General features: G+C 34.6%; 1 long non-coding RNA gene across 1 annotated transcript; it reads right to left on the bottom strand.

Annotated features, from left to right (window-relative positions):
• Positions 1–4,651: 4,651 nt before the first annotated feature.
• On the bottom strand, positions 4,652–5,984 carry LOC129447742 (uncharacterized). Its single transcript, XR_008645567.2, has 4 exons — positions 5,755–5,984; positions 5,454–5,549; positions 5,162–5,213; positions 4,652–5,074 (listed from the first exon to the last, which is right to left on the bottom strand). It is a non-coding gene; the product is annotated as an uncharacterized lncRNA (long non-coding RNA).
• Between the last annotated feature and the right edge of the window lie 2,857 nt (positions 5,985–8,841).

Raw genomic sequence — 8,841 nt, 5'->3', positions numbered from 1 at the left:
CAGACCCAAACCCCAATGGGGTACTATGCAATGGAAAAGTGCCAAAACCTTCCTCAAAATATATTCCTTCATGTTCATCAGAACAAAGACATTTATACAGGGTTGTAACAACATGAAAGTGTGTAAATAACAGAATTTTCATTTTCGGGTGAACTATCCCTCTAAGACCTAGTACTTATAGTACCATGTAGGGATGTGCATCGATGCATCGTGTTCCCATTAAAAAGACCTGTCTAAAATCGATTCTGAATCTTAAGGCTCTGATTCAGTGTTTCATGCACATCTTGTGCTACGGCTCCGCTATCATAAGGAAGTCCTTATCAATCTAAAATCACTACGAGTTTGGCTCGTTTATAATGTGCATTTAAAAAAGCAACACTCGTCAAACACAATCATTTAAATGATTCTCTAATATCATGAAAATACCTGAAACAATCTGAAGAACAGCCTCTAGATATTTCCTGGAATAGTGTTTGTAAAGATACTTCTTCTGTGGCACAAATGAAGTTTCTGCACGAAAGCGCTCACTGGCTATTGAATATGGCGGCATTTCACCGTAATTCATTCAAATTCTTTCTTTGAGAAAACGTGCATTTGCCCGATTAACTGTCACAACCCTAGTACCATGGCTACTGGTTATTCCTTTAAATTTTGAGTGATGATGAAGATTAACATTATTTAAATGTTTTAAATAAATTGTTCTCTAATTTTTATCTCCACTGTACAATACAAACATAAACGCAATGCAAACCAACAAACATCAACACAATACAAACAAACACAATGTGTTTGAACTGAAGGAGGACTGGGGTGGTCCCGGACCTCCTACAAGCATTGAGGGACCCCATAAAGCACAAAAAATATAAACTGAGTGGGGGTCCAATATCATGTATATGCATACTTCTCTAATCTTATAGAGTAAGTTAAAAATCTTTTTCAGACTGGACGTTTTATCCGTGGACACTCATGGGATATTTTGAGGACATCAGGTCACCAAAAAAAAAAAAAAAATTTCAGCTATAAACTATTAAAGGAACAGTATGTAGGATTGTGGCCAAAACTGGTATTATAAAACGGGCAGTTCTGGTTCTTCATTCTGATTGGTTGAAACGCGTTCTAAGCCGTGATAAAATACACCGGTAACCTCACGGTTCAGACCACATTACATAAGTATGACTGCGCCACCGTTGCTGCGTACTGATTTATGAGAATAAACACCACAGTCTTTAATCATATTTTTAATTTGTCTACAATTGCACAATTAATGGCGATATCCAAATAAATGTCAATAAATACTGTTGAGTCATCTCGTCAATAAAGAGAAAACGTTGTCTGAGGAGTTTATAACTGAAGTTCATACGCCCGCTATTATCCACTGGGTGGCGATCTTTCCCAACTTAAACACTGATGCATTCACTGAAAACACCGTGTAGTACTGTTCATGTCTGAATCTGATGATTTCTTACTAAAGTTCTTCACAAAAATGGAATTATCTCCGCTTTTAGCTGAAAATTTGAGAGGTGATAACTGATATGGAGAACAAATTAAGGTAGGATGAAACTTTTTGTTGTTGTTGTTTGAAAGCGGATGGTCTGTTCTTTCATTTTATATTTATGTTTATTTAAAGAAGATATTTTTTCTGTAAGGCATTAAACTAAAACCGGGTGGCAACTTAAAAAAAGTTAATGTTAATGTATAAATTAGATGAATGGTGATTTATAAAAAACAACACCGTCTTTAATCATATTTTCATTGTATCTTTGCTGCGTCTGTGTTGTTTGTGAACTGCGCTCTGTTTCAGTCACACTTGATTCTGAGGAACTACTTTGTTTGGCGGATGAGTAATATTTATACTAATATAATTACAACTTATTTGTGTTTTATTTTATAAAATCCCGCTAACTTTATGCATATGAAGTAACCGTTTTATAAACGCAATAAACCCCTCGAAGCGTTGGGCCACCAGTGCATTCCATAACAGCCAAGGGGGTTCAGGCACTCCGCTTCGCGTCGTGCCTAACAACGCCCCTTAGCTGTTACAAAATGCACTGGCAACCCACTGCCTCTTGGGGTTTATTGCTTTATTGCAATCACAAAACTTGTGGCTAAAACTGGTACTGCAATCACACAACTGGTGGCCAATACAGAACATGACAACATAAACATCAGTTGAGGGCTGCAACTCCACTTTTATCCTGGCCATACCACTGTTGTCAGTGATATAAGTATTTGAAATGAAAATGATTTCTTAATGTCTAGGGACATATCAGGGCCATTTTATGATTAATTGATATAAATTTCTTACGTAGTGTTCCTTTAACAACCCTACTGAAAAATCCAACCGAAAATGGTTTGAAAATAGGAAAAAGCAGTTGAGTAACCAATACGTGAGAATGCCACGAAAAAGACAGTCCGTAGCAGTGCCACGGAAAAATGCGGAGATCCGTGAGAATGCCACGGAAAAATGAGCACAAAATTCCGTGACTATCCCACGGAACTTTGTGAGATCATGTTGGAAAAATCCCGCTTAAGGGATAAATTGGTCCTCCCTGCCTGGCAAAGCTGGTCAAGCTAGTGGGTCAGCTGGTCTTTCAGCCTGACCAGTTAAGCCCAGCTAGACTAGCTTAAAAAGTGACCAAAACACAGCTAGACCAGCTTGCTACACCAGCAATACTAGCTAAAACCAAGCTGGGAGGCTAAAACCAGCTTATATGCTGGTCTTAGCTGGTTTTTCAGTAGGGAAGGCACAAGTTCATTTGATATCTATAAGTTACCCAGATAGGACAGGTACGTCTGTAATATTTCTGCCAAAGATCTGCTGTGTAAAAAAATCTGATATATAATTCCCATGCTAAACCGGCACCAAACCAGCATGGAAATTATGCTGGTGGTCACCAGCAAACCAACACACCAAATCACAACATATGCTGTTTTTCACCAGGGAAACATATTTTAAAAACGCGGTTTTACACGTTAAATCCTAAATCATAAACATCTTACAAACATTTATGTGTGCCATCTGGGTAGTTGATGACAGTGGTAAAAGTTATGGAGATGCTCACCCAAATCAAATATCAAACCTTGCACTACTAATTCACCTTTCCGATCTTCATTACGAGCACGTGTTTTGGTCTTTTGTATATAGGCTATATTTACTTCCTTTAGCTTATATGAATATGTGTTTTAAGAATGAACTTACCTTCTGTAATACCCTCCAAATGTACATTCTGTTAATAATTTGTCATCCTCACGTAGGCTACAGCAGTGCCATTACCACACAGCATTTAGTACAACAGTGCCATCTGTTGGTTGTACTACCACATTGAGCAGAGCAAATGCACAAAATTAGCTTTCCGTGACCAAATTTTAACGTTTTTGTATCCCGCCTGAAAGTGAATTGTAACCTGGGCATATATATCATGTCGAATATAATAAATATAAAATAATGCGCTGCTATAACTCGTTATGCAATGCAGTTAATGCAAATGCAATAGGCTACTTTTAGCATTTTTATCTCTATGTGACTCTTTTGAACAATTTCAAAACTTTGTATTACCGCAGCTGTCATGTTATTCAGATCAGATATAAGCATTAGCAAAATTAATGTAGACCTGGTTTCACAGACGAGGCTTAGCTAAAGCCAGGACTACCCTATTGAAAATTTCAGCTAAGACCAGCATAAGCTTGTAACTGTCCGGGTGGCAGTAGCTGGTTTAAACTGATCCTCCCAGATTGGCAAAGCTGGTGGGTCAGCTGGTCTTTCAGCCTGACCAGCTAAGTCCGGCTAGAGCAGCTTAAAAAATTACCAAAACACAGCTAGACCAGCTTAAAAAGTGACCAAAACACAGCTAGACCAGTTTAAAAAGTGGCCAAAACACAGATAGATCAGCTTAAAAAATGACCAAAATACAGCTAGACCAGCTTAAAAAGTGACCAAAACACAGCTTGCTACATCAGCAAAACCAAGCTGGGAGACCAGCTAAAACCAGCTCATCGGCTTATGCTGGTCTTAGCTGGATTTTTTTGTAGGAAGCTTGGTTAAATAAAAAAATGTTTAAGCATCTTCAATAAAAATGCCTTAGAAAAGATGTTATTGGTGTGTATCTTGAGACCAAACTTGGCACTGGCATATTTTAAGATCTGTTAGTGTGAGTTATTTTTAGTTGAGCATGTGTTTTTGTCTAGAACTAGCCTTAAGCCTTGTCTGTGTAACCATTTAATTATAAGATTATGCTGTGTAAAAGCTTCACAACTATGTAACATTTTCAGTAAACTTTGAACTGAGCATTTCCATCTGTCCAAAATAAATCATTAAAATCAATGCTCAGTTTTGTCCCAGTGCTACTAAATTCAGATACTGTAGTTTACCTATAATCTGGTATTGCAGCAACACCTACAACTGTCTTGTTCTGGTTTGAAAGGGGTATGTGGTGTTTTATTTAGACCGATATATTTTATTATCTATTTAAAGAGCAGTTATTTTGATTTATCAATTCATTTTCTGAGAAATTTTCTCTTTTTCTTTTATTATCTTTTAATTTGAATTTAAATTAATTATTCAATAATAATCTGCTCTGTATTTCACTTAATCAGAACATACCACATTTTTAAAGATTCTATAAAAGTCCACACATTATTCACTTTTATTTGATTTTATTAATTAAAGAAAGAGGATACACAGCCACTATATCAGCCCTCACACAATCATAAAATGAAATTAGTTAAACTACTGTATGTAACTAAAAGTTTAAACAATCTAGCAATAACTAATTACAAAGTACATAAGATAAAACTATTAACATAAAGTTTGCACCCCAAAACAAATTTGTTGTCTTTGATTTAAGTCAGTTGATTTCTTAAGCTGTAAATCATTAAGATTTGTCATGACATACAATTTCATGACTACAGAAATGTATTAGCGTGGAGGTTGATACATGTATTGCCAAGTATCTGGACCGTCTTTGTGTTGGACTAAAAGTAACTGAAGGCCTTGCTCGTTTTCGTGACGGTAAGCCCTAAAACCATCAGCTTGAGTCTCCATGGACCTCACGGTGTCGAGAAATTGGTTGCACACCTAAAGAATAATGAGGAAATAGTGCTATATTAATGATATTTCTCAACTACTATGAATGTTTCAACAATTTTTTGTCTATTCCATTACCTGTAGTTGATTGTTCCCACACCGACAGAAATGAATGCATGGTCCAAATTTCCTTAAATTAAGAGATACATTTATGGTAAATAAACAATAGTAAAGCACAGCATAAAAACAAATATATATTTTTAAAAATTCAGTTGTTCGTTTCAATTTAAACTTTACAGGTGATTTCCCGGACAGGGCTTATCAGTCCCAGACTTAAATGCATGCTTGAGCTGTTTGAGCAGGGTTAAGATAGACTAGTCTAAACCCTGTCTGAGAAACTGCCCCTAAATATTTAACCTTAAACACTCACCGACATACAGAGCAATATGTATGTTTTTTATATAGTTCCAATTTGCAACGAGAACAGGGCATTGTTGGAGATGATTATTTGGTCCAGTGACAGGCGCTGTTGATATGAGATAAAACAATAGTAATCTTGAATCTAAATAATTACACTAAGAAAGCCAGTTTGGTCTAATACTTTAGGTGATCAGTACAAAATGTAATACTTCAGGAGAAATTCCTATATTTAGTCATTGTATGTACTAACTATAGTTTTACAGTTTTTAAGTTGAACTATAATTTAAAACTTAAAAATAATATTGTCTTACCACTAGCTTTGTCTTGCCTTTAAGCACCTCTTCAACTCTTTGAAAGCAACTGTTTTATTTCTGTTTCACAGAGACCGTATTTATGTCTGAAGTAATCATTTCCCCACCCACCTGTCAACACTGATGTGGGCAGTCAAGAAAAAAGCTTAAAGGAAAGTTTACAGAGATTAAATATAAGATTGACATTATCATATCATGAACCTGAGAAGATTCTTATCAGCCATGTTCTATTTACTGTACAATAATAATATGTAACACATTACATTTACACTACAGCTTACATGACTAAATATGTGTATTTCTTTACAACACGTACAAAAGGTTCTTGATGTACTGACATTTGTCATGTGGCATTTCTACCAAAACAAAACATAATATTGAATCTTTGGACTGGAGTGTTTGTAAAATATCCATATGGTTAGTTTAGACTTCATAGGAATTTAAACATGGTTCTTTAAAGGTTCTGAAACGATGGTAAAGGTTCTATAGAACCATAGCTTACTGAATAACCCTTTTTTTTTGCTGAAATGGTTCTTTGTCTTTGCAAAATGGTTCTTTAATTCCTTTGATTTAAAAAGGTGCTTTAAAGCCTTTTTGATTTTAAATTTAGTGAGTTATTTCCATGCTGCCTCCGGATTATTTTCACCTGTAAAAGCTCTGAATCATCAGTCCTGCTGAACCGCCTGCAGACTAACAACACAAACAGGTAAGAGAGGAAAATTATCATCACTACTTTAAGTTTTGTGTGTTCTTATTGTAATTTATTTCTTTTATAGCAGGTAAACTTTATACTGTAAGCTTCATTTTCTTTACAACAGGTAAGCTTCATACTGTTTTAAATGATATATTTAAGGGACTCTGCTTTAACAATGACTTAAGATTTGTTAAAGTGTTAAAAAGCTTATACATGTATATTGTACATTAAGTTTATTAAACTTAATAATGTGGTACAACATGTGTTTAGTTTTTTAATTAGAGTTTTCATATGTGAGTTTTCATATGTGAGTAATTTTGCTGGGAGTGAAGGCAGTGTGTATGACCGCTTGATATGAGAGACACATCCTGTTTTTAGGTGATTAATGCACGGACATTAAAAAAATAGTTATTTACCGTTTAAACATTTTGGAGTTGTGTGTGTGTGTTCTTGTGGCACATTTACTTTAGCAGAATTACCCTTTTTGTTATGTTGTTGGATAGCTGCAGGTCGGCCATTGGCTTGATAACAGTGGTTTATGAATAAATCTTTTACCAACCATTCACGTATTTAGTGACAAAACAGGTAGCTAAAGCAGAATCATATTAAAACTTCATGTAAGCAAACTCCAGGCTAATATTAACTTGTTTTGTCTCCATGTCTTATCCTTTCACCCATGACCGACAGTCCCAAATCTTGTTGGGCCTGATTCTCAACCTTGTATGATGATGACAACTGCAAGGTGATGGAGATCTGTGTTAATCACAGCCTGTGTCTCAAGATCAACATGACAATAGCAGACCATCTCTTATCTTACTCTTATCTGACTAAATGTTCAACGTCACTTCCAGAAAACAAAGAACAATGGATGGACCATGTACTGTAATGATCCAGCAAACAAAATATGGACTTTTTGTTAGCTTCTACAAACATTGACACAATCCTATTGACTTTTATTTGTACAGTTAATAATGTATTATTAACATCACATTCATTTGTATTCTATGCCATCTATCTGTTTGTGCTAGTGTTAACATCTGAATGTAATTGTTGTCTATTTAGAGAATATTCAAGCAGCTATTTAACACCCATAACTCATTTGAGCAGTGATTTGTTATATTTGCATAATAATTCATATATTTATTTTGATTGTGATTTTAATACACGTATTTATTATTGTATGACACCTCATGTAATGAAAAAGTGAAAATAAAAGTATTTTTCTGATGTCTTGAAGTTCTGTTTTTAAACTGTTAAACCTTATAAAGTGCTATAAATAAAAAAACAAAACAAAAATAATCCCCCTGACTGCTGATAAATGAAAGAGTTCTTTATAGCACCACTGAGGTTCTATGTAGCACTTTTGTAGGCAAGGTTCTATATAGAACCATCTAAAAAGGGTTCTATAGTACCAAAAAGGTGCTGCTATTGTTACAAGCTGAAGAACCCTTATTTGGTTCTATATAGAACCATTTTTTAAGAGTGAAACATTACTTTACCTTCATGGTGCTTTTTGTCTTTTCTGCTTTAGACAGATAGTTTTGTTAGAAAACCATATCCATTTATCAAAAACAAGCATACACTCTAAAGGAATTTGTTTTCCAAATGACATTTGAGTTTCAACATTTTCAATGTACCGATTTGGACAGGATAAAAATTCTCAGGGTATTCCAGAGATGGGAGTGTCTGTTTTGTGCGTTTGGGCGTTGCAGAAGATTACATACTCTGGATATGCGTGTTTGTAATGTTTGAAATTTATTACAGAACATGTAATTTATAAATTTAATTTTAACAAATCAAAATAACTCAGACCAATCCTACTACACTCTTAGAACGAATGCGTATAATGTGTTCTCCCAGAATCCACCTATCTCTGTGTTATTATTAAAAACACATTTTGTGTTATATTTTAACACAAAATCAACACAAAATTACACATAATGTTTTAAAATGACACATAATGTGTTAAAAGCTTAACCCACAAATGTGTAAATGGGTGATTGTCACGAAACCATTGAAACACCACGGCACTAATGATTTTAGCTTTAAAATGTGTAATATAGTAACATTAAAAAGCATCAGAATTAACACAATACTGTGTTCTACCTTGCAAAATGTGTGATTTCAACATAAGAATTTATAATTGGAAATTTTATCTCATTTTCTGCTGAAATTCTCATTACCGCAATGTGTCCGGCTGTGTTTGAACATGCGTTATGTTGTATTTTAATCAAATTAACACAAAAATATTAAGAAAAAAATAAATGGATGTTTTGCTAGACTACTTTAGATGACAGAAAATTATTTACTGAATATTCATGTATAATAATAATGAAGAAAAATTAGGAAAATGATGTGTCCATGCCTGATGTTCTCATCCTCCACAACACTTT

This window comes from Misgurnus anguillicaudatus, chromosome 10, assembly GCF_027580225.2.
Source record: "Misgurnus anguillicaudatus chromosome 10, ASM2758022v2, whole genome shotgun sequence".
NCBI classification, from domain to species: Eukaryota; Metazoa; Chordata; class Actinopteri; order Cypriniformes; family Cobitidae; genus Misgurnus; species Misgurnus anguillicaudatus.
Note: the sequence above shows the minus strand (reverse complement) of the source record. Positions and strands in the feature narration are given on the sequence as shown.